We start from the raw sequence: 25,466 nt of genomic DNA, 5'->3' as shown, positions 1-25,466 counted from the left end.
TTGTCATATAATTCTGCTAGATTTTTAACTTTTCTGTGCAATACATTTAGAATTCTGACTGGTTATGGGTAGATAGAGAGCAATGGGGTAAAACATCCAATAGACATAAACTGTCCTTTGGGACTAAGTGATTCAATTCAAGTTGAATAATTCATCCGCACCAGGAATCTTTAGTAGTAGGAGGACCCAGAGAAAACCCATGTTCAAGTTGGGTGTGGAAAGAAACCACTTGACTCAATGACAGACCTTATGATCTAAAGCGCACACGTTGGACCACTCAACTTTTAGCCTCACCCACGGGTCAGGAAAATTTGTTTATTGGTTGAATGTACTTCCCATTTACTGCGGCAAATAATGAATAATTTTGAAGGTTTTAATGCTCATCAAAATTTGACATTAGAATTGCATCCGTAAATGATGTTAATTTAATGTTAGATTTACGTTAGATATCCATCATTTTGCTCATCCTTTTAACGACAATTTAACGTCAGGAAATGACGTTAATCTAGCGTAAAGTTTACGTCATTTTTATGTTATATTTACATCATTTTCTGACGTAAATCTAACGTAAAGTTTACGTCATTTTCTGACGTAAATCTAACGAAAATGACGTAAACTTTACGCAAATTTTACGTTAGATTTACGTCAGAAAATGACGTAAAGTTTACGTTAGATTAACGTCATTTCATGACGTAAAATTATCGTTAAAAAGAGCAAAATGATGGTAAACAGACTGACCATTTTTACGTAAATGTAACGTAAAATTAACATCATATTGTTATGTGGGTATATATTATTTAGCTTATTCTTTATATTATGTCATCAAAGCTATGACGTCATATTAACATTATGACATCACTTGTTACCATGACTAACCTTGTACTGCAACTGTATTATTTGTGTAGCTTGTATTCTCTGAAGAAGTAGGTTTTTAGACTTACGAAACGTTAGATACTATAAAAGATGGTTTTGTGATACCCATGACTGTTTTTAACCACTCCTACTACTGGCAGTAGGGTGATCCACCATAAATAAATATCTCCATATATATCGACAATTACGCCACAATATTTATATATATGCCAAGCACCAAATCAGTTTCACACAATTATAGTCACTAAATAAACGATCATGTTGTACTTAATAAGCTATGACAATTAATCATGTATAAATAATAGACTGAAAACTGGTTCGAAGAGTCGTCCATAACATCCAGACACTTTTGAGTAAAAGATAGGTTACGTGCCCTTGTTTTGAAATTAGTCTCGCTTAACCAGTCTATCGACCATTCTACGTCTGATTGACAGGTCGGGATAATCAAGACTACTTTTTTTACGAAACATAACAGAAAGCTAGAACAAGAAATTGAATTTAGAAAAAAAGCACATTAGGTAGCTCAACAATCGTTTTAAGAAGCTTGTAAAAGTAAAATGAAACTACTGCTAGTATCATGTTCCTGTCTAACCCGAGTGATTCAGAGATATTATTTGTACTAAACCAAAAGATGCCGCTCTTAACGGTACAGTTAATATAAAGCGATTTAAAAAATGAAACGAACGTAATTTCTAAATCTGCTGTAATAACCAAGAAGCTTAATTTTACTGCTATTCAAAATCGTCAACAATACATTTTTTACGGCTGTAATAGTTGATAGATTTGTAGAGAATTGCACGTGCAAGGGCTATTTATAGTATCATACTGTCAGAAAGTTGGTCACCGTATCAAGTTTATTATGACTTCGATCCCATCTAAGTTTATGTTATTCAAATGGTTTTGGATTCCTCTCTCTCTTTATATTTGGATTCACAGTGTAAATTTTAATTGTTTCATCTTATTAATATTTTGCTTTCTACCTAGCAACCATCATTATGACGTCGTTTGGTGTCGCCACCGTTCGCTCAATTTGGCGATTGAGCACCTGATCGGGACCATTCTGTTGATACAAACGACTCGCTCTTAGTCCGGTTGAATGGTTTGGTGGAGTGCTAAAATTGAAAACAACTTCGAGAGAGAGAGCGAGAGAGAGAGAGTCTGATGGGGTTTAACGTCCACTCAACACAAACTACATGTAGGTTCGGTATTAACATGGTTCAATTTTATTTCAATAATTCGCTTGCGCGTAGGGGTGTTTAGCAATGGGAGGAAACCGGAGGACCCGGAGAAAACCCACGAGGTTGGACAAGCGACCCTATTCCTTGTCACGTACAACCGGGGAATCGAAACCACACCAGTTGACTCAATGACATACCTTATGGTACAGCGCGCACGTGCTAACCTTTCGGCCATCCAACCCCACAAACAACATTGAACGTGATATCTATGTATGGTTTGCAAATACGATTTCAAATACGGTCGGTAAGACGCTGGCTCACTAGCCTAGCGGTAGGGTGTTCGATCCCTGCATTGGTCGAGAAAGTTCATCCAGATTTTCCGGCGTGGTTCCTCCTTGTCAGTGATGCAGGATGGAGGGCCTAACAAGTACAGCTGTCTAATCGTTCCGTAGTGCCGCTGTCCGGGCAAAGTTTCCTTCGTAGCACACTCTATGGCGTATTAGCCAAGTTCGGAGTAGAATAGTAGGATGTTAAACCCCATTATATTTAATTTTCTATTTCAAATACAAGCTAAACAGCATTTGTTCATTTTTTTTAAGACAAGTGCAGGATTTGGAGAATTTTATTTGATTTTTTTTTACAATTGAGCCAATTAATATTTATATACTGTTGGTCTACATTAACACAGGGTACAATTTTATAGATAACTCTTACTGAGTTTAATATAAAGCAACGTTTCGACAAGGATACTCTCGTCTTTATCAAGAATGTGTCGTTTATATCAACACAATGGTCCCGACCAGGTGCGCAATCACCAAAAATGAGCACGCAGTGGCGACACCAAATGACTTCATAATGATGGTTGCTAGGCAGAAGTGTAAAAATTAAGAAGACGTTTTTCGTCTAAATAATAGAAATAAGATGGAATAAAATTAAAATTTGCACTGAACAAATAAAGAAGTTGGATTATACATTGTCTTAATTTAAAAAAAATACATGAATAGAAGTTAGAAATTACATGAATAGAAGTCAAAAATTACATGAACAGAAGTTAGAAGTTAGACGAAAGCTCGTTAGAATTTTGAATCTAATATACCGCCATAGTATACTGGCTGCAGTAGATTTTCAACTCACTGATACAACTCAGTTCAAGCCAAAGAGCTGTTATATGATACTGTGACACAGTGACAGGATATCTGCTTGAGGCAAACTATTCATAAACAATTGACTCTTACAAGATCAGACGGAAAATATTTTAGGCCTACTGCTTGTAAAGTAAAGCTTTGGCCTACATTCTGGTTAATTTTGTGCTACCATAGATACATACTATTCAAAAAAAGTAGGGGATATTTGATTTTGGGGGCATAATACTAAAATATGCAAATGGCTACGAAAAAAGTCACTATAGAACCTAACAGAAGAAACATTTCTAGTTACATGTGACGCCCAAACGCACCAATAGCTACCGCATGGAATGCAGGTGATGCTTGGGATCATCATGGGGGTCCAACCCAAGATTTGCACGACTCTGACTTTGAATGTTACAGTCATTGTGGCATTGAATTCCAGGGTGGAAACATCAGTTTAATTGTTTTAGTGACCAGAAAACAAATTTTGATATGCGTCGGCTTACCCAAAATGAAAGGTTACGTGCCCTTGGCATGCTACAGATCGGCACAACACAGGCGGTTGTGGCGCGGACGATGAATGTTTCTCAGTCTGTCATAAGCAGGCTATGGTCCAGATACCGTGATACACAATCTGTACAGGACAGACCACGCTCAGGTCGACCAAGGGCGACAACTCAAGCCCAGGATCGATTTATCCGTACCTTGGCCTTGGGAAATCGTGTCATCACAGCAAATCAGATCAGCGCTCGTCTTCAAACAGACACTGGTGTGAGAGTGAGTGGCCAGACGATTCGGAATCGACTGCATAGGGGTCACCTTCGCGCCCGACGTCCTCGCGTGATCCCTTGTTTGAGAGATCATCACATTCAGGCAAGACGTCGTTGGTGTAGGTATCGTCAACACTGGGATAATCGACGCTGGAGCAATGTGATGTTTTCAGATGAGTCAAGGTTCACTGTTGATTTTTTGGACAGACGTAGGAGGGTGTGGCGTCGTCGAAACGAGCGCTTCCAAGACGTTAACGTCATCAGACATGATCGATTTGGGGGTGGTTCTGTTATGGTGTGGGGAGGCATCACTGTTGCTGGAAGAACGGCTTTACATGTTGTTGCAGGGCGTGTTACAGGCCAGTACTACCGGTACAACATCTTGGCAGTCCATGTTGTGCCGTTCGCACGACGTCATGGCCGCCGTTTCATCTTCCAGGATGACAACGCAAGATGTCACAGGGCCAGGATCGTTACAGGTTACCTCCAACAACAGAACATCACCACATTACCTTGGCCAGCACTGAGTCCCGACCTCTCCCCCATCGAGCATGTCTGGGACATGCTTGGACAGAGGTTACGTCAACGTCAACAACGTCCTGCCAATGTCCAAGAACTTGCTGCTGCGTTGCAACAGGAATGGGACAATCTGGACCAAAATGACCTTAGACGTCTCATTAGGAGTATGCCACGTCGGATCAATGCTTGTTTGGCAAACAGAGGAGGATTTACCCGTTACTGACTTGGTTGTGATGCTGTGGTAACTTTGCTGTTTGACCCCGGGTATCATTTTACCCTTATAATGGTCAGTCTGTGCCTTACTTAGTCTAATGATCATTTGGAATAAATCGATGAATGTGAACTTCATTTCATTTTGTCATTTGTTTCTTCGTCAGTTTCATTAGGTGACTTTAATAACACTTAAAAATCAAATATCCCCTACTTTTTTTGAATAGTATATATGAGTTCGGTACATAATTAAAAAGTCTTTATTTCTTTGCCATCTGGGTGGTTTCATAGACGAGTGTTATTGAGGAGTGTTATTGAGTTCAGTCGCTTGGTTTCAATCCCAAGTCGGTATGTGACAAATAGTTGTGTATGATAAGTAGTAATGTCATCTAGCTTCCATATACAAAGCCCTTATCAACCTTTTTATAACTTCCTCGACATGACTGCCACGAATGGTGCTCAAATATAGGATCTGTAAAAAAAAAAACAAACAAAAAATTCAATTAAAGCAACTTTTATACTCCAAAATAAAAATGAAATTAGGTTTAAATTATCATTCAATGTGTACAAAATACCTTGGTTGTTCGTCCCATTCGAAAGACTGTACATTGGCCCCAACCTGCAGAGACTGGCGTTGGCCCTCTCCAGACTCTCTGTCGTGCTCAAAAGTCAACTTTAGTTATGCACAGCGGGTAGATTTTTGATGAAAAGCAATAGCAGCCGGGGTCCAAGGGGGAGACGTCAAGTTTGGAATTACGTTCTGGTTGATTACAGTGTTACAGAAGAATTTGCTATATTTCTGCTATTTAGAATCAGAGAAGATTGAGATTAAAGTGTTGCCAATGCTATGAAAGTAAAAATGTCATGTGCCAAAGCCTGCAGCGTTGAGTAGTGAGGACATATTTTTTTTTAGTCCAAAAGGTCTAAGTAATTATTAATTAAGTACAAATGAAAATGTGTACAGTAATAAGCCGATTGTAATTTTTTTTTTTTCACAAAAGCAAACTGTTTCGTAACCTGGCGTCTTACAGAAATAAGAATTACGGTGAAAAATTAGAAAATAAGGACATAGAAATAGTTTTACATCTGTGTGAATAGTATTTTTACTACTATTACATTGTATTGTAAGTTCTTTTCATATCGCTGAATTTGTAGTCTCAGTGTACGTGTATATCAGCAGTCGGGGATATAAGAAAAAACTTACTTTCAAATAAAACCTCTCAATTTAACTGGTATAATCTATCTTTCTCTGTTTGTGTAATCCATGTAGCTGTATATTGAACATTTCTCATGCACTCCACGAATAAATTCCAAAACGCCCGCCATCTTTAAAATAACCATCCCACAATACCTCGCTTCCGGGTTCAGAGTTATGAAAAAGTACGTAGAAATATAAAAGAATCAAAATGATTTTAATAATGATAGTATAATCAATGTGGACAATATACTGAAAAAGACAACAAACATAGACCACCTAACATTGAAATCAGTTAATAGAAATTACATTTAATAATCTATCGATGTAGTTATTCATTTGTATTGACTGTAATTTATCTTGACCTTGATCCAAAATGGCGGCATATATCATTTACGTAGATAACGGAGTCTATGCGACTATCAACTGTAGGCCTACGCACTTCAATATTTTATATATAGTCTATAACTACGTAATATTTTAGGCCTATGAATAGTAAAATTGAAGAAATTATTATATGATTCAGAGGCCTTTTTTTAAGCATGCACATGATATAATATACACACGTACAGCTTTATTCGGATCACGACGGATGCAGTACTGCACTGGCAGTAGCCAAACTCGTATATTTGGTTGATGTTTTTTTTTAAATAGATCGACTAGAGCCATTTTATTCAGTTGTATCAAATTAAATAATCCCGATTTTTAAAATAATATTTCCATTGCGAATATAGGTATCTACTTTTAAGATGTCGGAATTTTTTTTATATTTATTTTCCCAGTCTTATATTTATCTAGGTCAAACTACAACATATTTATTCGACCGTTGGACAACTTTCAAACGTGTGATAGAATCTACTATAAGGACTAAATTAAATATATTTTTTGTGGTAACAGAGCTTAGACACATAACAAATTGTACACACATGCATTAAATAATATCTAAATTTCTACAAATTTTGACCGAATTTAAATTGGTTTGAAAGGCCACTAACATGTCTGAGTTGGGGTATTAAGATCATTTATATTTACTTATTGTGCAAAAGTTAGTCAATTTAATAAATTCAATAACCACCCATGCAGTTAAACCGTAAACGCTGCCCCAAAATTAACATTCAGGCTGTAAAGGTGTTTTGGGCAATGAAATAAAAAAAAAGTATTGTAATATTTTGGGGCAGATTTTATTGGCTAGTTCTTGTATGCATGGAAAACAGGCCACATGAAGCCAAGCCTAGAAAATATTCCAGAGTGTCCTAAATCTAATTAGCCATCAAATTTCCAAACATTCAACCAAAATGAGACGGAGGAGTCCACTAGGCCTACTATATTATTATTATGGTTCAATTATAGCACTTCATTACACATGAGTATTTCTAAGCGCATTCACAAAAACACCCATTTCAACACCATTTTGGGGGGGTTGGATGGCCGAATGGGGACGACCTGTCATTGAGTCAACTGGCGTGGTTTCGAATCCCCGGTTATACGTGACAAGGAGTAGGGTCGCCTGTACAACCTCGTGGGTTTTCTCCGGGTCCTCCCACTGCTAAAGACCCCTACGTGCAAGCAAATTATTGAAATAAAATTAAACTATATGTTAGTCCCGAAATGACCTAGTTTGTGTCAAGTGGACATTAAACCCCATTTCTCTCTCTCTCAAACCCCATTTCTCTCTCTCTCTCTCTCAACACCATTTTTGAAATAAATGAGTTCTTAAGTTTTGGATGGAAGAGGACTCACGAAGAGTTTTTGGAAGACAATTTCACCTTTTAGCTGCTCTGACAGAGAAAGAATATTGACCAGCATATTCAATATGTTTCTTTTCTTACGATAGTTTAACAAAATAAAATTTACAGTTCGCACTACTTTCGAGTAGTTGTTGTAGTCACAGAGACTCGAATAGTAAGGAGAATGTGTTCGTGAACTGCACAGGTTTTTTTGTGGAATTATATTTATGACCCCTTTGCCACAGTGGCTAAGTGAATAAGACACTGGCTGGCTTGCTTGGAGGTCACAGGTTCGCTCACAGTGTTGCCTGAGAAAGCTCATCAGAATTTTCCGACGTGGTTTCCGCTTGTCAGTGCTGCAGGACGGAGGGCCTGACAAGGACAGCTGTCTAGTCGTTTGGATGGGACAAAAAACTGAGGTCTTATGTACACATTGGCATGTACATAAAAGATCCCCTGGCAGTTGGAATTCAATATAAGAGTAGGCCTGAGCACTGCTGTCCAAACAAAACTCCCTTGTAGCACACTGGCGCGAGGTTGGATGGCCAAATGGTTAGCGTGTGCGCGTTGTATCATAAGGTATGATTGAGTCAACTGGCGTGGTTTCGATTCCCTGGTTGTACATGACAAGGAGTAAGGTCGCCTGTCAAACTTCATGGGTTTCTCTGGGTCCTCCGGTTTCCTCCCACAGCTAAAGACCCCTACGGGCACGCGAATTATTGAAATAAAATTAAACTATATATGTTAGTCCAGAAATGACCTAGTTTGTGTCGAGTTGATGATAAATGCCATTTCATTCTCTCTGAGGTCCCATGTACACATTGGCATGCACTTAAAGATCCCCTTGCAGTTGGAATTCAATATAAGAGTAGGCCTTAGCACTCCTGTCCAGACAAAACTCCGTGGTAACGCACTGGCGGAGGGTCGGATGGCCAAATGGTTAGGCGGTGGACACACTAGCCGAATGATTCGGTGTCCGCTGTCATTCGGCCGAATAATTCGCCCAAATCAATTATATTCGCCTGGTGTGTTCGCTTCGCCGAAGCATTCGGCCAAATATAGAATTCATTAGCCAATCACCACTCATATCGAGAAGTCACATGATAGATAAAAGACATAGACGCCGCCATGTTTAATCATGTGACGTGAAGGGTGATGCAACCGACAGGTTGAATCGGGCGAAGCATTCGGCTAGTGTGTCCACCCATTCGGCCGAACGATTCGGCTAGTGTGTCCATCGATTTAGCGCATGCGTGTTGTATCATAAGGTATGACATTGAGTCAACTGACATGGGTTCCATTCCCGGGTTGAATATGACAAGGAGTAGGGTCGTCTGTCCAACCCCGTGGATTTTCTCTGGGTTCTCTGGTTTCCTCCCACTGCTAAAGACCCCTACGGTTAGTCCTGAAATAACCTAGTTTGTGTCGAGTGGATGTTAAACCCCATTTCATTCTCACTCTCCCTTTGGATGGTGCCACACTTTTTCATGCATTATCATTATTTGTTTTCCCTCTCAGGTTTGATTTCGATTGCAAAACCACATAAAAAAGGCTATTAATTGGACTACTTTCAAGTTGCTGTAGTCACAGACTCAAATAGTAAGGAGAATGTGTTTGTGAACTGCAAATATTTTTTTTTGTGGCACTACATTTATGACCCCGGAGCCACAGTGGCTAAGTGAGTAAGACACTGGCTGGCTAGTGTCCATCAGGATTTTCCGATGTGGTTTCTGCTTGGCAGTGTTGCAGGACAGAGGGCCTGACAAGGACAGCTGTCTAGTCGTTCGGATGGGACGAAAATCTGAGGTCCCATGTACACAAAATGAAATGGGGTTTAACATCCTACTGTTCTGCTCCTAAACCGGGCTAATGAAGATGGGCCTACACCATACAGTGTGCTATGAGGGAAATTTTGCCCGGGCAGCGGCACAACAGAATACTCTTATATCGAATTCCAACTACCAAGGGATCTTTTACGTGCACTCCAATGTGTACAAGACAGGAATAATAAGGAGAATGTGTTTGTGCACTGCACAGGTTTCTAGTCTTTCGGATGGGACGAAAAACTGAGGTCCCATGTACACATCGGCATGCACGTTAAAGATCCCCTGACAGTTGGAACTCAATATATGAGTAGGCCTTAGCACAGCTGTCCGGATAGCGTGGTTGAATGGCTAATGGTTAACTTTCAAGTTAACACACTGGCTAACTAACGAGGGGTCCGATCCTGGTGTAGAATTTTCCCCTTGTTTGTAATGTAGGACAGTGTCTAGTCCTTCAAATAGGACAAAAAATCAAGATCTTGTGCTCATGTTGCATGTGCATGTAAACGAAACCTTGACAGCTGGAATTCGAAATGAGAGTAGGTCATTCATTCATTCCTTTTTCTCTTTGTGTCGCTTACAGGCTGAAATTCTTTTAGGAGTTAAAAGGTTCGATCCCTGCATTGGCCGAGAAAGTGATACGGGACGTAGGGCCTGATAAGGACACCTGTCTAGTTGTTCAAATCCGATGAAAAACTGAGGTCCTGTGGACACATTAGTGTGCACGTAAAAGATCCATTGACAGTTGGAATTCGATATAAGAGTAGGTCGTAGTGCCGCTGTACGGGCAAAATGTCCCTCATAGCACACTGTATGGCACATGCCCGTCTTCATTAGCCCAGTTCGGGGCAGAACAGTAGGACGTTAAACCCCATTCCATTTCTATTGTTGGGCCCCTGGAAATGGACAAAAATGGGTAGCAAGGCATATAATAATATAACATGAATGTATATAAACTGAATAAAGTTCAGTCTTATCTGGTTTTACTGTATATTTTAATCAATTATGTTCGACAAAATATGCAAAAAGCCCAAATTGAATGACAGTCTTTGGCGTCTGCTTATTCTAGTCCACACCAGTATTCTCCTGTGGGATATGGTTAGCCTTCTTCATCGAGTCGCTTCATTAAAAATGGTGCTCATGTTATTAAACTGACATTTGTTTACGTAAGAAAACTAAGGATAAAAAATGACAGTAATTTAATTGTTAGTATCATGAAATTAAACTGACATTTGTTTTACTTTATACAACTAATATCAGGTTTATGTTAGAAAACTAACGTTAGATTTATGTTAGAAAACTAACATTAGATTTATGTTAGAAAATTAACGTTAGATTTACGTTAGAAAACTAATGTTAAATTAACGGTTAAAATTATGACATAAAAGTAACGTTATATTAACGTTGGAAAACTAACGTTATATTAACGTTAGAAAACTAACGTTAGATTTACGTCAGAAAACTAACCATAAACTAACGGTTAGAAACCTGATGTAAAATTTACGTTAGAATTACAACCAATAATACATATATAATTATTATGTCTGAATTCCAACTATTTATCAATTGTTAGAATGTGCACACACTTGTAATGTTATTTAATCAAGAAGTATTTAAAGCGAAAAAAATTGGTTAGTAATCCGTCATAAAGTTTACGTTACATTTACGTCATTTTCTGACGTAAAAGTAACCATAACCATTATGACGTAAAAGTAACGTAAATTTAACCAAAGAATTTTACCATTATTGGACGCTAACCAAAATCTAACCATAATGACGTAAACTTTACGTAAATCTAACCATCAATGTTAACTGGGTTACTATGTTGAACCACCAAACACTCAAGTAGACGAGCTGTAGTAGCGACGTGTTGAAAGTTTGGTAGCTGTATAATAAGTGACTTGTTTGACATCAGTTTTATAAAAACCCTCATTTACAACATTCCTCCTCCCCGTTTTGTTGGCAGTTTTTGTTTTGAATTGGCCTATTTCTAATAAATTATCCCGAGTCCCAAACGACGTATACCAAAGTCCCAAACGTCGTATACCCGAGTCCCAAATGTCGTCGTCATATTTTTTTGAGTCCCACATGACGCGAGTCCCAAATGACGTGAGTCCCAAATGACATGTTATCATTTGTCTTGCGTCCACAGGTCACAAACGGAACAGACATTATCCCGGTCACAATTGCGATGTCGGAAACATTTTAGATGGTCATCCATTACATTTGTTATGAACCGTTATGATCCATGTCCACTTTTTGAACTAGTTAGTAACCTTACATCATGTCGAATACAATGGAAGCCAGTTCCACTGCTCGTAGTAAGATTTATAGATTATTCTGTTGTAATATTTTAATGTCATATGTATCTAAGTTAATTATTGTTCCATTTCATAATTATTATCTAATATGTACTATTTATTTGACTTGTCATTTATAACATGCTTCGGAAATCATAACAGACAAGGCACCGCTGACCGCGTGCATATGACTGACAGGTAGTAGGCGTGGTTAAGCTGTCACGTGACTCACTAGCTTATAAAAGTACGTTTGGTCGAGAAATGAACAGAAGTCATCATGCGTCTGTGGCAGCAACACCTTGCCAGTAGACATACTCATGGGATTGGCGCGTCGGCTCGAGAGAAAGTTGGAAAGAGAGAGAGCGAGCTCTAAAGAGAGCTCGGGGGGAGAGAGAGTTAGGGCTCGAGAGAGAGCCGAGCACTGTAAATAGAGAATATATAATAAAGAAAAGAAAAAGTAGAAGTCGTTGTTCTTCGCCACCTTTTGGCTGGCTACCTGACCCTCCGCTGAAAAGCGAGAGTTACTCTACCATTTAGGGGCTATAGCTGGGCCCCTGTCCGTCTGTTCACTACATAGTGTACGTCTTTTTGGTGGCAGAGGTGGGATGAATGCGACTTTGTACCGATGGAACTACAGGACACTGACGACGGAAAAGTATTTATTACGAACAGAGATAAGTTACAGAAATTACTGTCGGAGAAGACAGATTTAATGTCCAACATGGCGAGTTCTCCTGGAAAAAAGCAGAGCCAAGGTACAGCAGACGCCAACGAACAAAAAATGGAAACCCCGTTAGCGAGTTATCGAAGTTTTGGGAGAGGTCTACGGAGACCAGATATATTTAATAGAGACCCATTTTAAAATCGAGCTTCTGGTGCTATACCTAAGCGCCATACGACTAACTATGATGATGACCACAGCAATCTGGAAAAACTGGAGACTCCTCCATTCGGAGCTGAAGGTGGAGTTGAAAATGCACCTCGAAGAAATAATGAGCCAAATCCTATGCCAGGGAGAACAACGATAAAGCCTCAGCCCTTTGATGGAACCACTTCTTTGTTAGATTACCAGATACATTTTGAGACCTGTGCAGAGTTGAACCAATGGAACCCGATGGAAAAAGCCCTTCATCTAGCTGGAGTTTTAACCGGCAATGCGCAATCAGTTTTGCCGTCGCTAAGGCCAGAAGAGCGAAGGAATTATGATTTACTTATGAGTGCCCTAAGAAACAGATTTTTACCAGCTAATCAAACCCAACTATATCGCGCAGAGTTGCGAGCCAGGCGTCGTAAACCAAGAGAAAGTCTGCCGGAATTAGGACAGGCGATACGCCGGAAGGTCAGTCTTTCATATCCGACGGCTACGCTAGAATTACAGGATACTTTAGCTCGAGACGCCTTTTACGATGCTCTCCAATCGGACAGAGAACTGGTTTGGAGAGTCCAGCAGTCTAGGCCAGTAAATTTGGAACAAGCAATTCAAATAGCCGTTGAATTTGAAGCATTCATGTCTGCTAACAAACATAATTATGATCAGGGTTTCTCGAGAGTTGTCGAAGGAGAGGATAAATTAACCAAGCTACAAAGAGATATGGAAGACATGAAACATTTAATAAAAGATATGGAAGTGGCACTGAAAGCTGAAAACAGACAATGGAGTAATCAAAGTCGTCCCGCTTGGAACGGAAGTAATACATTGAATAACCAGCGCCAACGACAGAGTGGTGGAGGTAATCAAGAAAGAGTATTTACACCAGGGAAGTTTCAACAAAACAATCGAGCAAATGAAGACTATGTGTGTTATCGATGTGGAGGAAATGGTCACATAGCAAGAAACTGTAGCACACGTGGAAATAATTTCCGAGTCATCAGAGGGAAACGCAATACGAGACTCCCGTCTAATGTATTTGACAAGCCGAGTGACGCAGGGCTTCACATTAAACCAAAAATATATGGTGTGGCGAGTCATTGTCTGTTGGATACGGGCGCGACTCTAACAATAGTATCACATGAACTTTACATGTTGATTTCGAAAGGTAATAGACCTCTTTTGCATCCCATAAAGCAGACGTTAAGAGCAGCAAATGGACAATGTTTAAAAACACACGGAAAGGGTATATTCATGTTTAATATAGATGGCCCCATATACGAACACGAGGCCGTGGTAGCTGAAATAGGGTCACAGTGTATCATCGGTTTGGACTTCCTCCAAAACAATAATTGTACAATCGATGTAATGGGGAAAGTTTTAACAGTCGCGGACAAGAAATATGACGCTCATTTAGAAGGCAACATTGGCATTTGTCGAGTAAGTTTAGCTGAAACAACGAGTTTACCTGCACGACACGAGAAAATCGTACCAGCTTTCCTTCAGGCGGATCAAAAGAAATTATGGCTTGACACGCCAGGATTAATAGGGCCAACGGAAGCTTTATTGAATAAATATGCTGTGCTCTCGGCTCGTGTATTGGTAGAACCGAAGGAGGAGGCACGTAAAGTCATGATTAGAATAATGAATCCGTCTAATGATGTGAAAGTTCTTCATAAAAATGTGGTGCTAGGTAATTATACCCCAGTTGATATAATGGATCAGAATTCAGATAATGCAGTAGAAGCTAAATCGACTTTTAACAAACGAGCTCCCAAACCATCTTGGTGATCTCTATAAACGAGCTTCTGAGGGATTAAAAGATGGTGAAGCAAATGAGATTAGAAGATTGTTACAACGTCACCATGGATTGTTTGCTAAGTCCTCTGCAGATTTGGGACAGACGAGTCTTGTTAAACACGAAATAAAAATAAATAATGCGAAGCCGATAAAACAAAAGACAAGAAGAGTGCCAATTCACCAGCGTAAAGATATCGAATTTATGTTAGGTGACATGTTGCAGCGTAGAGTTATAGAACCATCAACAAGTCCATGGGCGAGTCCCATAGTTTTAGTGAAGAAAAAGGACGGGTCATTAAGATTTTGCGTCGACTACCGACTTATTAATGGTCTTACAGAGAAAGACGCATACCCGCTCCCGAGAATAGACCAAACTCTAGATTGCCTGGGTGGAGTTAAATGGTTTTCCACCCTTGATCTTCTCTCGGGCTACTGGCAGATTGAAGTTAAGGACGAAGATAAACCAAAGACTGCATTTACCACAATGTATGGATTATTTCAGTTCCGAGTTATGCCGTTTGGATTATGCAATGCCCCAAGCACATTCGAACGGTTAATGGAGTCCATCTTAGCTGGTTTACAGTGGGAAGTTTGCCTAGTTGTCTTCTCTAAGGATTTCCATCAACATATAGAGAATTTAGATATGGTATTTAAGAGAATATCTGATGCTGGTTTAAAGTTCAAACCGTCAAAATGCTGTTTGTTCCAAAGGAAAGTAGATTTCTTGGGTCATGTGATATCTTCAGATGGAATATCTACTGATCCTAGTAAAATAAGAAGCATTCGTGATTGTTCGGAGCCCAGCTCTGTTAGTGAGGTGCGGAGTTTTCTCGGACTATGTGGATATTATAGAAGATTTATTGAGAGTTAAGCTCGAATTGCTAGTCCACTACACCGACTTACGGAGAAAGGGAGGGACTTCAAATGGACTGAAGAATGCCAGGAAGCATTTGACACCCTTAAGAGTAGGCTTATTACAGCTCCTATACTTACGTTTCCTAATCCAGAGCTCCCATTCGTGCTAGACACAGACGCAAGTGGGAGTGGTATTGGGGCGGTCTTATCTCAAGTTGTCGATTCACATGAAAAGGTTATAGCTTACGCTTCGCGCTCACTATCTAAAACAGAAAGAAATTATTGTGTTACCCGTAGAGAGTTGTTAGCGGTGGTCCATTTCGCTAAACATTTCAAGCCGTATTTATACGGGCGTCAATTTACAATCAGAACAGACCATGGGGCTCTGAAATGGCTGCTCAACTTTAAAAACCCTGAAGGACAACTAGCTCGGTGGTTGGAGACGTTGGCTATGTATGACTTTAAAATAGTATTTCGACCTGGAAGAGTCCACAAAATTGCCGACGCTCTTTCAAGAGATCCCTGCTTGAAGTGTCCTAAATCACCCGAAGATTCATTTTTACATTTAACCGGGATCGATATGACTGGCTTTAGTATCAAACAGAAGGAAGATCACGATATCTCATTAATTATCGACTGGATATCGCTAAGTGGTAAACCAGAGTGGCGAGTTGTCTCCAAGGAGAGTCCATTTGTAAAGAAACTATGGAGCAAATGGGACCAATTGGTTATTCAAAATGATGTCCTTAATATAGAGGAGCAGAAACTCAGCTTACCTGCACGGAAAAGACTTGTTGTACCCACCTCAGAAAGAAACGAGATAATAAGACTTTCCCATGATATTCCATCTAGTGCGCATCTAGGTGTAACAAAAACTACCGTAAGAATTAAGCAGAAATATTTCTGGCCGGGCTTAAAACGAGATGTTATGGAATTTGTTGCTACGTGCCTTGTGTGTTGTCCTATTAAAATGCGAAAAAGAAAAGCCGGATTAGAATCTTATGCAGCAGGTGCGCCAATGGAAAGAATAGCGGTCGACATAGTAGGGAGGATAGAACCAGCTACAGAACGCGGTAATGCGTACATACTTGTCGTAACGGATTATTTTACAAAGTACACAGAGGCCTACGCTATGAGAAATATGGAGGCTTTAACGGTTGCGAGGGTATTACTCGAAAATTTCTTACTACGATTCGGATTACCACGACAGTTGCATTCTGATCAAGGACGTCAATTTGAGAGCAGATTATTTCAAGAGTTGTGTTCGCTATTGGGAATCGAAAAAACAAGGACAACACCATATCGTCCACAATCTAACGGACAAGTCGAAAGAGCTAATAGGACTCTTAAAGTCCATGCTTTCATCCTATGTTCAGGAAAGGGGCGACGATTGGGACGTTGTCTTACCTTATGTTATGTTTGCATACAGATCCACGACACACCAATCGACGAATGAAACACCAAACTTCTTAATGTTTGGACGGGATGTCAACACACCCGTTGACCTACAATTTGGAGTACCTCCAGGAGAATCATACCGCGAAACTCAGCACTGGAGTAATTTTATTAGAAGAACAATGGAAGAAGCCCATCGTATAACCAGGAAATACCTCGAAGGACAACTTCAACGACAGAAAAACTATTATGATCCAAAACATGGACGCGAACCTTTGATTACTGGAGCATTAGTATGGTTATATTCGCCAGTGAAAAAGCCAAACATTCCTTATAAACTACAAAAGTATTGGAGAGGCCCGTTTCGTGTGCTTAAGAAATATTCCGATATTACGTACGAAATAATAGATGAGCAATCGGATCGCCGTCAAGTAGTCCACATTGATCGATTGCGCGAATTCAGGAAACGTACGGAGAATGATCCGATTGTAACGGCGGAAAGTGATCTATCCAGTGACGATGAACCTCAAGTATCTGCTCAAGAACCATTACATTATTATGATAACAACGATAATCAATCCGACGACAACGAGCTCTCTAGATTAGGTTTCCAAACCAAACGTACTAGACTGGGACGAGTGACTAAACAACCGGCCTATTTAGATAATTATATATGCTGAACTTTCTTCCCTTAGGTGCCAAAGTTAGATTATGATTCTTATTTTTGTAGAGCCTATGGGTTATTTTAGATGTCGGAGGTGTGGTTTTGCTACAACTAAATCCACGAATTGGAAAAGGCACCTTGACTCCAAACGTCACATGAATATATCCGAAGCACTGGATAAAGAAAGATGCTCTAAAGAAAGAGACACGACAGAAGATAACGATACTCCGCTGTTCAAAATCCCTAAAAAATCCAGTAACAAGCCCGCTACTGTTACTAGTATTTCTTCTGAGCTGGATATTGGAGAAGAACCTCAAATTGAGTTATTCCCTAGATCGCCAATTCGCATAACGTTATCTCTAGAAAGGAATACGCCTAGTATGAAATCTGTTGGTGTTCAGTGCAATTTAGTAGCTATTGAAGAAACATTTACCGCTACAGAACGTCTTCAAGGTGACAGATTAGTCAGCAGGAGTATATGTACATCGTATGCTGCTGATGTTGACAGCTATTTTAAGGCGATGGGTGCTCTTAAAAGACCATAATTTATCTGTAGAATTCCAGGACTATAATATGTTATTTTGAAAACATTTTGATAAGTGACAATGAACATGTATAAACAGGATAGGACTCCACATGTGATTATTTGAGTTGTTATAATATGCCGCATTATCCGCATAGGCTAATGTCCATTAATAATTTGTTTACATTTTTATATTGGTTTTCATTGTTTGTTTATAGTTTGTTTGTCTCTCTCTCTCTTACGCAAGCGTTTACCGGTATATTAAAAGGGTATTATAATGCGTGGACCCATTTATAGGAAGGCGTGGGTTGTGTTATGAACCGTTATGATCCATGTCCACTTTTTGAACTAGTTAGTAACCTTACATCATGTCGAATACAATGGAAGCCAGTTCCACTGCTCGTAGTAAGATTTATAGATTATTCTGTTGTAATATTTTAATGTCATATGTATCTAAGTTAATTATTGTTCCATTTCATAATTATTATCTAATATGTACTATTTATTTGACTTGTCATTTATAACATGCTTCGGAAATCATAACAGACAAGGCACCGCTGACCGCGTGCATATGACTGACAGGTAGTAGGCGTGGTTAAGCTGTCACGTGACTCACTAGCTTATAAAAGTACGTTTGGTCGAGAAATGAACAGAAGTCATCATGCGTCTGTGGCAGCAACACCTTGCCAGTAGACGGACTCGTGGGATTGGCGCGTCGGCTCGAGAGAGAGTTGGAAAGAGAGAGAGAGAGCTCGGGGGGAGAGAGAGTTAGGGCTCGAGAGAGAGCCGAGCACTGTAAATAGAGAATATATAATAAAGGAAAGAAAAAGTACAAGTCGTTGTTCTTCGCCACCTTCTGGCTGGCTACCTGACCCTCCGCTGAAAAGCGAGAGTTACTCTACCATTTAGGGGCTATAGCTGGGCCCCTGTCCGTCTGTTCACTACACATTCATCTCCCTTCCACAATCGGAACAGGATTTAAAGTTATTAGAAGTTGACAGACATTTTGATTTAGACTCGTCACAAACGAGCGAAAGCCTCCAATGAAAAAAGCCACGTGAAGTTCACAAAACTTCGGCTTCAGTTCACACTCACAGCGCTAAATGAAGCTGACACAACTTCTAGCGATCGCAAGTACTTACCTTAGATAATAAAATACACAAAAACAAAAGAAAAGACGGTTAATCTTTCGTAAAAGGACTAAAATTCGAGTAAAATATCTTCCGCGTGTAAAAATCAAAACTAGAAAAAATGGCGTCCGAGAAATAACTGAACCGGAAGCGGTGTTAGTTGCGAGAAGTTCAAGGGAGGTAACTGGCATTTACATGGACACAGATCACTAAAGATTTCCCCATTGACTCCAATGTTAATTCTCGTGTCTTAGACCGGCTCTAACTTTTTCCCCAATTTTCGTTGGGTAGAACGCTTTCTACCACAGATGGAGCAACATGTGGCAACCACTTGCCCAAAAGCACGTATGAGGTTCTTCATGAAAAACTTGAGATACACAAGCTGGAATTAGAACCAAGTAAACATGCAATTTCAAGCCCTACATTTCAACCTAACCAACCTCTCAACTCTTGTATCCTTCCGCATCAAAATTATGAATATTCACCAAAACCTGGCAGAAAATGTATTTTCAAACCCTTTTCCTCGATTCTACACCAAAAAGTCAACAAAAATCGCCATGCAAAAGAGGGAAAAAGGAAAAGGGAGAGGAAGACTAAAAATAGCTTTGGCCCTTGTTTCGTGGGTGACGGCGTAGGAATATTTGGTGATCTGTGTCCTATACATAGGCGTACGAGCTGGGGGGGCAGCCGCCCCCCATTTTGGGCACCAAATGCTGGGAAAATTTGGGCACACAATTGTACTTTGTAAAAGTTGTATAAAAAAATATTGTGTTCTTGAATGTGTCCAATTTAACAGCAAATTTATTATTATTATGTAACATACTAAGAACCTAACTACATTTTTGGGGCACCAACCACCACCGCCCCCCAGTCAAAAATTTGCCCGTACGCCTATGGTCCTATATAGTGGTGAAACATCAGGTATCACCAAAAGGCCTTTTTTATTTCCTTCCCATGTGTTCTGGCAACATGCCGGTGAAAGAAAATCAAAATCAAAGAATAACTGTAAAAATGATGGCCCTTTAAGTACACATGCTGCTTTATGTACACTGGTGCATCTCAGGTCCATAGGCCTTTTGTGCTAAAATTTAAAAATATTTCTTATTAAAGGCAGTATCTGAGTTCTGTGAAAAAATTAGACAAGTTACAAAGAAACTACATAGAAAACACTCATAATTTGGAATTTTTTTCAAAAATATAATTTTTTACTGCCATGTGATGAAAAATGTACAAAATTTACATGTAGCATCTCTCAAAATACCAATAATTTTCCACTTTTTTAAATATCCGGACGGACAAGAAATATATTTTTAGAATCTGTGGACAATATGCAAACAGAAAAAATGCAAACCAGTTGCAATGATTGTAATATTAGAGATCTATACTGAAACATGTATGCCTACCCCTTGAACATGCCACTGATTGAATTAATCTAATCTATGGTTGCAGAACTTACATTACCAAAGGAATCTGTCTAACAGCTATGTTTTACCATCCCTGGCTAACATATGCACATATAAACTAAAATAGGTGCAATAAATATGAATTATGGTTAAAAATAGGCCTTGATGAATGAAAAAAAAATGCCATATTTGGTCTATGATCACCCCTCTCTAACAGAAGGGTCACAGAATACACAATTTTCACAAATTTGGGAATATTTCAATGTTTCCAACATCTCAAACCTCAGAGGCATGTTACAAATTTGTATTGCAATCCTTGTGCTGAAGCAAGATGTCTGGAACTTTACATTAATTTCCTGAAAAAAATGAAGTCAAAAAAGTAGTCATGACAGAGTTGACAACATAAAAAGAGGCCTGAAAAGGAGAAATATTAACATTTTATTGTTTTATAGGCAACATAAATGCAGCAAACACCACAAATGCTGGATTTTGATAAGAAAATATTGAACATTAAACTGACATTTACACATCTACACCAGTTTTATATCTGGGTGTGGTCTCATTGGCCTGAAATGCCTCAGGGTTCTACGTTTGACTCTGAACAAATAAGGGTTAGAAATCCTTGAAATGCACAAAACAAATATTTTTGGGTGAAAAATAACATTCTTAGCTGTAATTCAACCACAAATTCCAAATAAGATCATTTACATGTCAACACAGGTGCATTTAAATCCCTCAAAACACATTAATAGAAAAGGGTGGGGTGGGGCATTTATTGCCTCTCTAAACAGAATGATGGAGTAAAAAAAATGTCTAGAAAGGCTGGGATATTGCTTTCTACATGAAGGAAATGCAAGAATTTAATGTTTCAAAGAAGAAAATAATGCTTATTCTGGGTAAAATAGTGGCAAAATTGAGCCAACCCCTGTTTTGAACATTTTGTACAAAACCATCTGCTGTACATTATTAACTCAGTGTTACCAATTTTCAATTTTCTGTAGGAAAGCTGGAGCTATTTCTAAACCTGACAAACATGTAGATCCCATCTAAGTTATATTAGCAAAGAAAATATGGGCATATTTAGACATTTTGACTCATTTTAGTAGTCATGAAAATATTAATTTCTACATCGAAATGGGGGGAATCTCAAGATTTTTTGTGAATATTCCTGATTTTTAGACAAAATTTGGTGAAATTTCAATACTGTTCACTTTATCTGTGCTTTCTGAGACTGAATAAGCCAACATTGGGCATTAGAATATTTTACTTACTGTTAAAAATTCAATAAAAATTGAAAATTGAGAAATTTGCAGTAAAATCACAATTTTTCTTCAAAACTTTGATTTTTTTTTTTTTAATTAACTTTTTTTAGTTTTTCTGTAGCCAAACTATTTTATTCATATTTTCTGAGAATTTAATCTTCATATTTTCAAAACTAAGGCATATCAGTGACAGCCTTATCACACACAGACAGGACACAGATCACTCAAGATTTCCTCATTGACTCCAATGTTAATTCTCGTTTGTAACCTTTACTTGAAGAATAAATAAAAAAAACCAATAATAATACCATGTGATCTGAACGATACAATTAATAATAATTCACCATCATCAATTATACTATTTTTTTTAAAAAAGAAAACAATAGACTTATAAGAGTATAGAGAGAGAGAGAGATGGGGTTTAACTTCCACTCGACACAAATCAGGTAATTTCGGGACTAACACATGGTTCAATTTTATTCAAATAATTGGCTTGTGTGTAGTGGTCTTTAGCAGTGGGAGGAAACCGGAGAACCCAGAGAAAACCCATGAGGTTTGACAGGCGACCCTTCTCCTTGTCACGTACAGCCATGGAATCTAAACCACACCAGTGGACTCAATGACAGACCTCATGATACAGCGCGCACATGCTACCCATTCGGCTACCCAACCCCCCTACAAGAGAGTATAAGATATGTACAGAAAAAAACAAAAAGCAAATCCAATTACATAAATTTCCGCGTACACAATACCATACACCACTAGTATTAATGAAAAATGTATATAATAATAATAATATCATTTATAAAGTGTATTAAAACTGGAAAACGGTTTCTAATGTGCTGTTCAGGTTCTTATATTCACAGAATACATGTATTTACACACAGATCAGGTCTTGTGGCCATATACACTGCACCAAATTAAAAGATATATACCAACCACTGGTTGGCAACCAGTTAATAAAAGGACATATAAGAGAAAAACAAACAGTTACCTAAGTAAAATATGGTTCTAGTAAAATGAATTAGAAATGAAATGGGGTTTAACGTCATACTGTTGTGCTCCTATACATGTACTGGGCATACGCCATACAGTGTGCTATGAGGGAAATTTTGCCCGGGCACAGCACTATGGCCTACGCTTATATCGAATTCCAACTACCAAGGGATTTTTTTACATGCACACCAATGTATACACGGGACCTCGATTAGACTGCTGTCCTTGTGCCTTGTCAGCCCCTCCGTCTGCACCACTGACAAGGGGAAACTGTCGGAAATGAATTAGAATAAAAAAAAAGTAAAATAAAAACATATAGTAAGCATAAAGTGACAAAATATAATATGAAAATTTATTGACATGTACAGTACATTTAAGTAAAACATGTTTAATTTAAAAACCACTTACAAAAATACATGTATACAGGTGTAGGCCTACTCATAAAAGATAGGTTGCCAGGCAACGAAACATATGCCCACAGCAGCTAAATCGTCCGAGCTAAATCGTCGCATATTTTTACTTTTTTTGGTAATGAAACATTTATAATACACTAAAATCTGATTAAGAGCAACAACTGAGAAAACCATTAGAATTTGTTTGGTTTTTATAAAGTTCTACCCCATGCTAACGTTTTGTATACAAAACTTATAATATCATGGATTTAGCTGTTCCAAGTCATAAAAATTCATTGAAAATCAATATACTTGTTCCTCTCAAGATCTTAAACTCTGTGTATCAATCTGAAGTCAATCGGATGATAACTTTAGCCTTTAGAGTGTCACAAGATTTTGCAAAGTGATCAAGGGCCATAACTTTGGCAGTAATTATCGGAAATCGTTGAAAATCAATAGGCCTCTTCGTCTCATGATCTTAAACACTGTGTATAAATTTGATATTAACTTTAGACTCTAGAGCGTCCACAAGCAATTGTGGACGCCGGACCGCCGGATGGGGGCGACGACAATATACGACCACATTTAAATGTGGGCGTATAAAAATCACATAATTTCATCAATATCATCATCACTATTAAAATCAGTGTCACTGCAACATTTTCAGCCAGGAGACTCATGCAAGCTCAGTCTGGTGCAGGAATAATTGATACATATTGATACAAGTACACTTGTACCAACTCATCTTTTTCGGTTCTATTTTTCTCCATAACAACTTGGGTACGAGTACTGCACATTGTATTTCACCTCAATGGTGACACAGTCTTTACCATAGTGGTCTTTTGTCTTTGACTGAGTGGACTTCTAATGGTCTGAGTGGTCTTGTGCCGAGTAGTCCTTGGTCTAGGTTGTCATGCATTTAGGAGAATATGATCTTCATCAGCATGCATTTGCAAGAAAATGGGAAAATGTTAAGATATGATCCCCTTAAATTAACCAGACCTATTATTCTTTTTTTTGCTGCTTGTTTCTAAAGATTACTTTTTTCAACAATTTTGGAATCGTGATGTTTCATGCACAGTTTTGTTAACGTTGGTAACGTGGAATGTGAGAAGTCTGTATTAGCAGCCTATACCCCAGTGAGAGTTTTGTCCAGCAAATCATCATTTGTCTCCTTCACAAGCCTGCCATTTCCATCTAATTTGATCTACTGGTTAGCACATACCTTAAATTTTTCCCAGCTTGTCGCAGTGAACGGTTTTAGCTCAGTGTTTTTAACAAAATGTACACGAAGTATGCAGTTTTAGCTATCCTTCCGCCATGTACCGTTACTAACAAAACGTAAACAAAGTGCAGGTGACCTTTCACCACACTACCTGTTGAACCTTTCGTTGTGTGTATCTGATTGGCGAGCTATGTCATGTGATCTGTTAAAACCAAATCACCGCGAAATTCAAATACCATCACACATTGATAAGTACGCCCGTATTTATTTTACGTTTTCTGTCAAACAATGGATAACAGAAAAGTTGTTTAGCAATACAAAGTAATACTAGAAGAATTAGATGATGTACTTTTTTTTTCACCGAAACTTGCCGGCACGGAAAAACAGAAGCAGACAAGCTAGAAATTTCACACCACGGCCTACAACTTGGTCTTTGAAGGAATTATTATTGAGCAGAAATTCGCCCATGTCACTTCAGTCAGTTATATAGAGGGATGACTGGTGTTTTCCTTTGGCGTTCATCACTTCCGATTCAGGAAACCTGTATTACTCAGCTATTGTTGCAATGATCTCTGTGTTAAAATTATATTTGGAACATGTTTAATTAGTTCTATCACATATGTGATAATGACTGACACCAATATTGTCCTTTAAGAGTAACAACGTACACAAGATTTTTCAAAGTGATCAAGGGCCATAACTTTGGCAGTAATTATCAGAAATCTTTGAAAATCAATAGGATTCTTCGCCTCGTGACCTCAAACACTGTGTATAAATTTAAAGTCAATGAGATATTAACTTTAGCCTTTAGAGCATCCACAAGATTTTTCAAAGTGATCAAGGGCCATCACTCTGGCAGTAATTATCAGAAATCACTGAAAATCAATAGGCTTCTTCGTCTTATGACCTTAAACACTGTATAAATTTAAAGTCAATCAGATATTAACTTTCGCCTTTAGAGAGTCCACAAGGTTTTTCAAAGTGATCAAGGGCCATAACTCTGGCAGTAATTATCGGAAATCGCTGAAAATCAATAGGCTTCTTTGTCTCATGACCTTAAACACTGTGTATAAATTTAAAGTCAACAGGCTTCTTCGTCTCAGTCAATCAGATATTAACTTTAGCCTCTAGAGCGTCCACAAGCAAGACCGACGGAGGCACGGACCAGCGGACGGAAGAGGGCGACGACAATATACGGCCACATTCCAATGTGGGCGTATAAAAACTGATA

General features: G+C 38.7%; 1 long non-coding RNA gene across 1 annotated transcript; it reads right to left on the bottom strand.

Annotated features, from left to right (window-relative positions):
- Window positions 1-804: 804 nt before the first annotated feature.
- Window positions 805-19,081, bottom strand: LOC130013076 (uncharacterized). Its single transcript, XR_008788391.1, has 3 exons — window positions 18,970-19,081; window positions 5,882-6,032; window positions 805-5,149 (listed from the first exon to the last, which is right to left on the bottom strand). It is a non-coding gene; the product is annotated as an uncharacterized LOC130013076 (long non-coding RNA).
- Between the last annotated feature and the right edge of the window lie 6,385 nt (window positions 19,082-25,466).

This window comes from Patella vulgata, chromosome 6 (genome assembly GCF_932274485.2).
Source record: "Patella vulgata chromosome 6, xgPatVulg1.2, whole genome shotgun sequence".
Lineage (NCBI taxonomy): Eukaryota > Metazoa > Mollusca > Gastropoda > Patellidae > Patella > Patella vulgata.
This window is presented reverse-complemented; position numbering and strand designations above follow the sequence as displayed.